General features: G+C 44.0%; 1 long non-coding RNA gene across 1 annotated transcript; it reads left to right on the top strand.

Moving 5' to 3' along the window:
* Positions 1–71: 71 nt before the first annotated feature.
* LOC125406214 (uncharacterized) lies at positions 72–1,617 on the top strand. Its single transcript, XR_007233847.3, has 3 exons — positions 72–183; positions 368–441; positions 733–1,617. It is a non-coding gene; the product is annotated as an uncharacterized LOC125406214 (long non-coding RNA).
* Positions 1,618–7,789: the final 6,172 nt, after the last annotated feature.

Below are 7,789 nucleotides of genomic sequence, written 5' to 3'. Positions count from 1 at the left end.
CGCTAGGGTTTTCCCTCGCGGATGCAAGGGCGGGGGAAGGGGCGGGGACACAGTCGGAGGACCGGGGAAGTGGGGTGAGACGGTGACGTAGGGTGGCCCGAGAACGTGCCTGCCAATGGCTGGACGGCGAGAGACGGCGAGAGCCAACGGGAGCGGAGTGAGAGGCTCTCTGACCAATTGAAGGTCAGTGAGAGGAGCTAGGGACCAATGGCGACTCCGCGTCCCACTGCTGGGGCGAGATGGTCAAGTGTGGGAGGCGAGCTGGTCCCGGCTTGGGAGGCTGTCAGGTTGCCTAGCAACCACAGCAATGCTTCTCCTGTAAAATATTTGAAGTACTTGATTTGAATTCAGTCTTGATGTTTTTCAGTGTCCAGAGCAGCAAAGTGAGCCTGCATCACAAGTTAAAGCACACGACTGACTTCACCCTGAATTTCTAAATTTGTAAGTATTCTAAATACCCAATTTAAAACTGCCTCTGTTCTTAAAGAAATTGCTATTGAGACAGTTCTTCCTGAGTCAACCTAAAATATGATATTTTAGGGATTAAGCGTCAGCGAGAATGATGCAGGTCTTGCCGAGAAGGGAAGCTGATCCAGTTCAGTGACTTTTTTGGGGAGTTGGGGAAGGCAGGCACCTGGCCCAGTGCTCATCGTATCTTCTGAGCTATGGTAGCTACCAAATAAAACATTTTTTTTTTCAATGACGAAAAGGGTACCATAATTCTCATCATAGTGAATCGTAGGATAAAGACCTTCTCACTCTCTCAGAAAACAGGAGAAGTTCAAACACGATGAATGCTCTCGGAGAGACTCTGAAGGATGACCAGTTAATACCTTCGAATCAACATGACATGACATACTTGAAATAACTTGTCGACATGAGATCCAATACTGTGTACAATTAATATATGCCATAAAACATTTAAAAACAAAAACCAAAGAGTAGTTTCTGCTCTCCTACTCAAATAGAGGAACCATACTGCTTGGCTTAGGTGAGAGTGAATAAGGGAGTTTCAGAGTTGCGTTAATTCTTCCTATCTCAATTCCATTACTCACCTGGAACTACTGGTAAGGGCCATTAATAATTCCATGTTTCATACTGCTACTACTATGTGAAGTTTATTGTACACTACAGATGCTGACTCCAAGCAAAACAGTGCTTGCTCCAAAGGGAATAAGAGGTGAGTTGGTCCCCCCAAAAAAAAAATTCAAACAAATAAAACAACAGCGAAAACCGGACGGTGGTGGCAGACACCTTTAATTCCAGCACTCGGGAAGCAGAGGCAGGTGGGTCTCTGTGAGTTAGAGGCCAGCCTAGTCTAAAACAGCTAGTTCAGGCTCCAAAGCTACAGAGAAACCCTGTCTCGAAAATCAAAACAAAAAAAAAGGGGTGGGTTGTTTGTTTGTTTTGTTTCTGGACTGAATATGAGCAACCATGCCTGGGAACATGGGTTTGTGTTTCCCTGAATGACATGTTCCATCACAGAAGAAGCCACATGAACTGTTCCGGCCTTAGAGCAGAGACAGTGAATGCATTTACCAGATGCCTGGTGGGAACGGCAGGTGTTAAGTTACAACAATGCAGGAAAAAGTCTGCTCTAGGTTCCAGGTTCTATGTGATGACATTCTTCATTTGGGTTGGTGGGAAGACGTTATCTGCTTTGTTAATACATGCTGATTTTTTTTTTTTGGTTTTGTTTCATTTTTCTCGAGACAGGGTCTTTCAGTGTAGCCATAGCTGTCCTAGAACTTGCTTTGTAGGCAAGGCTGGTCTTGAAATAACTTGTTGACACGAGATCCAATACTGTGTACAATGAATATATGCCATAAAATATTTTTTTTTAAAAAAACAAAGTTCGAGTAGTTTCTGCTCTCCTACTCAAATAGAGAAACCATACTGCTTAACTTAGATGAGAGTGAATAAGGGAGGTTCAGAGTTGAGTTAATTCTTCCTCCCAAGTTCTGGGATTAAAGGCATGCACCACCATTGCCTGGGCCTCCTGTGGAAGATTTTCCCTGATACTCATCAGGTCAGAGATACTGAGATGGGTGAAGAGTGACTATAAAAAGAGCTAAAGTTAGCTTAAGGTCATTTTGGCCCTGGATCTTCAACATTCCAAGTCCCCATAAACACAAAGTAATCAGCCAGTCTACAAGATCTTCATCTGTAATTTTCAAGAAACTCCAGTTCACATGACCTGGTAACACATTCTCAACAGTAAAGTACCAAAGTACGTTAGCCACGGAACCACTGTGGAACAGTGGCATAAGTTACTTGGAGAGCAAGGTCCATTCAGTAGCTGCTGTGACTCCATTTGATATTGATACCCATTTTATCCAGGATAATCCTACTTAAAGTTACTAGACGATAAACCAAAAGAGAAAGTCATTGTTTGGTTGTGATAAACAGCATTTTGGGTGGGGTTGGGGAGCTACATTTCCTGGTATATTGGACCTTTGTCTTTGGAAAGGGATTACAAATGATTCCAAGTCCCCGAGTGTACAGTCGGAAATGACTGGCCGGAGAGTCATGAGGACGAACATCCGACACAAGCCGAAATTCCTACCAGGCACACACTGCCTTTTTGATCTAATTAATTTTCAGTGTAACAAGTGATTAACCGAGCAGTGGCCCACACCTGTCATCCCAGCACTCAGGAGGCAGAGACAGGCAGATTTCTGTAAGTTCGAGGCCAGCCTGGTCTACAAAGCAAGTTCCAGAATAGCCAGAACTGTTACACAGAAAAACTCTGTCTTGAAAACAAACCAAAACCAAAACAACCAAACAAAAAACCAAAGTGGTCATGGTGATTATTACAAAGTTGAGCAGTGGACTACAAAATAGGTTGGGGATTAGGTAGTAGCATCTTCACTGAATTAGAAAAAAGTCTCAAGGATTTTATGAAATATTACAGTAGCATATACTAGACTAAAAATTAATCAGCTGTTATCTATGAGTGATGGCAAGGTATACATATATTTGTTATGGGAAAGATTTCAAGTTTTCCGAGCCACAAGTTTTGACAAAGCACACCCAGGTCAATATCCTGGTTAAGACCTGTTAAAAGATACGTCCTATTAAAAGGTTTTAAAACTCGGTGGTAAACGTTGTTGGTCAAGCACTTTAAATGCCGCAGTTCATCAAAGGAAGGGTAATCTGTTGCAATGCCCTACTTTGGAAGGAAAATGAAGCTTGCTAAGGAGTCAGAAGATATAATGATAATGTTCAGCATTATAAATTCATCTGTTGAACCAACATTTACTCTTTCCTTGTTCTATGGCAGGAACTACGTGAAACCTATGCTGTCAGTCAGGCAAGCATTAGCTGCATGAGATGTGCTGTAAAAGCCATTCCAGATGCTAATCAGATCTTGAAAACCTGGTATACTTCGTACCCCCCCACACACACGGGTGAGGAGGTGGCAATTAAATATCTCAATCATTTAAAATTGGTTTTATATTGTAATGATAACATTTTGGTCACCTTCGGTTAAATAAATATATTATTGATTAATTCTATTTGTTTCTTTTTAATTTTTAAAGTGGTTACCAGAAATTGTAAACTTATAGCTGCAGCTTCCGGTTGTGGCTCCCATGTGTTCTAAACCACAGGAAAGAAAGGAAATGGGAAACATAGACTCTATCCCCAAAGAGTATGTAGTTTAGGTTAGAAGTTGGGAAAGAGGAAACAGAGCCAGGGAACTGGCTTTCGTACTACAACACAAAGACTAAAGGTAACCGCTGTTCTGCCAGAAGTCCGAGCTTTATTGTTTCTGCCTCAGATAATGTAAGCAAGGGTAGAGTGGGAAGAAGCCTCAGGCTCACTAATTATTTCTGTCTCCTCTGGTTTGCACAGCTTTATTTAAGATAGTAGTCAGTTAAATGTTTAATTTCCACATTAAGGCTTTCTCACCTTGAGCCCTCTCCTTGGTAAAATGGCTTCTAGGTTCTCTGGAGCTTTCGGGTTGATGTTTCATCAGCGGAGGGGCTCAGTGTGTGTACTGGGTTTGAGGATTGGCTCTTCATCCTAATGGATGGCCTGCAGACTCACCAGGTCTATCCTTTGCTGCCCCTCCCCCGAATCCTACCCAGCAGCCCCATCACACCGCTCCCTGCATTCTCTCCATCTCTTTTGATGCAGAACCCTTCAACCTCACCTCACCAAGTAGAATTTCAGCTCCTACAGACATTCAGGAGTCAGTCCTTCCGCATCACTCTCCCTGAGGGAGCTCTAGTACTTTTTAGTAGCCCCATAGTTCTGGCCTATTGCTAAGCTCCAAAGTAGACTTGAGGTTCCTAAGAGGTACTCTCTTCCCCCAGGCCTTTGGAGGATTCTTCATGGGAAGTGAGCTGAAAACTCTATGGCCTGAGTGTGGCCACCATCAGCTCAGTTTTGTTTCCAACACTACCTCGCTCTAGGGCGTTATAACTTAACTTGTCCTTCCTCTTTCCATAGGTTGCCTTGCTACCATGGGACGCGTGCATGAAAGGCATTTTCAATACTGTGCAGTTATCAATGAGCGGATAGCCCACATGCTGCACAAGGAAGCATGCCCAGAGGATAGTAGAAGTTCAAAGGAAGATTATTTAATTCAGCTGGGCCGTTATGACTTTCCAGAACAGGTGGTACTCATTCTTTATCGCATTCATAAATCTTTACTGAGGTCTGTGGTGTGCCAAGTTCAGGAGTGTCAGGTGGTAAACAAGAAAGATAGGGTTTCTGACTTTACCCTGACTAGTGGACGAAGACAGAACTTTATATAAGAAACAGAGGAAATGAGCCAAGTTGTCTTCCAGTGGTACTGCGAAGAAAACAGCATATAGCCACAAAACAAAAGATGACATTAAAGTGAGGGTGTCCGGGAGGTGGTTAGGAAGGGTTTCTCTGAAATCGTGACGCTCACGGAGTCTTGAGGGCTGAGAAGTTGCCAGGCTCTCCGAAGCTCTAGGGACAGAGCGATGGTAGGAGGGATCTGCATGGGCTGGGGGCCGGAGAAAGGCACAGGCCTGGTGTGTGTGGAGGACTGCAATCTAAGGCCCATGCGTAAACTGCATTCTGAGTAAGTTTTTGCACACAGGGAGAGGACAGGACAGAGGGGAGGAGAGGGTGATCATTTCGGAGAAAAGGATCCATGAGCTGCACGATGTAGGAATTGAAACTTAAACCGAGCTAGTAAAGTGAAAGCTACAGGGGACAACAGAGAGCGTGCTGTGTTGCATTGGATTTGTTGTGCAAAATGTCAACAGGGCAGGATGCAGTTTTCCCCTATGTCCTTGAGAAGAAGAGGAATGAGTTATTGTATTGTGTCCTCCCCACACCGCAGTCCTGACAGCCACCTACTTTGTCAGCATGAGTGTTTGCGAGTGCCTGCTATTCCCCAGAGAGTATAACAAGTGCCTCACATAAATTGGTTCTCCCATTAACCACAATGATACGCAAACCCATTTCCCTGCCACCATTTTTTAAAAGAAAAATCACAATTGTGTTTAAAGGTAGTATAGTCTAGGTAGGAATAAGATCCCTTGCTGAGCAAGGGACAGTGGGTAATTTCTAGTGAGAGGCCTCAGAGGACAGCATTTCTTATCCTGGTGAATCTTACCGCGTGGAAAGATAGATTGGGCTTGGAAGACTTCATTTAACATCATTCAAAGATATGTCCATCGTTGAGGGATATACTATATTAACCAAGATAATGGCTTATGAAGTCAGAATGCCAGCTCACTGTTTAGAGTGCAAAAAGAGACAACTAAAAAATCTACATGACTCACTTTCTAGCTCCATTCACCTACAAAGCCAAGTAATTATCAAAGGAATGGTTGGCCATCAAATTGAAAAGGGAGGTAGAGCTCCTTTAAGCTGCTGGGTTGAGATAACAAAATACATTTATTTTCCAATACAATTATCTTCCCTATCCAGTAGAACTATATCATGGCCATAAAGCTACCAACTTTACTAGTGCTACCTTAACTCGCCACGGTCAGCATTTATAGCTATGACTTTCTTTAAAAAAAAAAAAAACCACTTCGTGACCAGCCATCTGTACACCTAACCTAATTCTCTACATCTTTTATCATCATCAGTCATGCTAAAGCCTAATTGTAATGCCTGGAAAACTTCCGGCTTCTTCAGTGTGACTCTTCCGGGCTCTGCTCTAATCTGTGCCACCTTCGTCTTTACTTGACCACACTTTCAAGTCCCTCGGAGGCGCCTCGCTGTAGATGTTATGTTAGAAAACATTTACTAGTCTCACTTCCAGTGTCAGCTTCTCATTGCTGTGACAAAAATACGTGGGGAAACCACTTAAAGGAGGAAGGGTTTGGTTTTGGCCACATCTAAGTAAGTGACAAGTTCCTGATGGTGGGGAGGGTGAGGTGGCTCATCACACTGATGTCTGCAGTCAGGAAGGAGAGAGTGGACAGACCACAAAGCCAGCCTATAACATCTCAAAGCCCATTTTCTCTGGTGGGGCTCTGCCTACTGAAGTCATCACACTGACTAAGCAAGTGTCCAACCACAGTGTTTCCCCTCACTTGTGATCTGCGGAAGGAGCCTCCTGGGACAGTAGCAAGCAGCAAGTTGCTTTACTCATGCAGTGTGGTTTCAAACAAGTTCATCCTGCATTAGTCACAGAACACAAGCCTGATTGTTGAGACCAAAAGCTGAGACATGAGACATTAAAGACCTTAAAGGAATAAATGTGGAGCAAGATATTTTCTGTAGCGACCCAGCTGGCATGACAATAGCCATGTTGTTCATAAAAGCCTTTTTACCCACCAGGTGACCTTTGACACTCATTCCAAATCCTATACGATAAAGTTACTCATACACTCAACCATCATTAATGCTGACTGGCTACTACCCCCCTAGACTATTTCCTTAATTGAGATTGGATATTTTGATTGTTTTTGAGAAACCCCAAGGCACATGACAGGTAGCCATGACCGCCTTGGTCTATCTTAGCATATAAACTACAGTGACTTGAATGAGAAGGGCTCCTCTAGGCTGCCATTTGAATGCTTGGTCCCCAGTGGGTAGTCTGCTTAGGAAGGATTACAAATGGGAGTTGGCTTTGAGGTTTCTAAAGACCTTGGCAGACCAAATCCCTCTCTTGTCCTGCCTCTCTCCCTCTCTCCCCCTCTTTCCTCCCAACGCTCTCTCTGCCTGCTGCCTGTGGACCAGATACCTCCTGCTCCAGCACCATGCCTAACTGCCCGCTTCCCTGCTCCGGACCATGATGGGTATGAACTCGACCTCTGAAACTGTAAACAAGTCTCCAATTAAGTGCCTTATTTAAATAAGTTGCCTTGGTTATGGTGTCTCGTCCCATAATCTTCCTTCTGCTTGGGGTTATCCGTCTCCTGCACGCTGCTGTCCTCAGAGCATAAATAAATTGGCTTTGTCTACCTCTTCTTACAGTCTCTCTACACCTTTCCCTTTTGGCAGCCAGTTCTGGTACACCGTGTTCTCCCAAAACACCTTCAGAACTTCTGAGCTAGTCAAGGATTTCTTTTTATAATCAAACAACCATTTACTTAACTACACAAGAGGAATGAAGGGCAAGCATCTCTAGCCCTGGAGGAAGTGCTGTATGCCCAGGAAAGGGCAGTTTCCTCCTGCCCTATGGAAGGAGGCCGTGATATTTCCCTCTATCTTTACCAGGTCACATAAAAGTTTGGGGTGTTAAGGGGAGGCTGACATTTTTCTTCCCCACTCTGACTACTGGGCTGCAGTGTCTCTAGGACAGCACCACTATTGCCTCTGGAGTAGCATGGCACTGAAAGCCATATAT

Source organism: Myodes glareolus, chromosome 15 (assembly GCF_982192425.1).
Source record: "Myodes glareolus chromosome 15, mMyoGla1.1, whole genome shotgun sequence".
In the NCBI taxonomy this organism is placed as follows: Eukaryota; Metazoa; Chordata; class Mammalia; order Rodentia; family Cricetidae; genus Myodes; species Myodes glareolus.
This window is presented reverse-complemented; position numbering and strand designations above follow the sequence as displayed.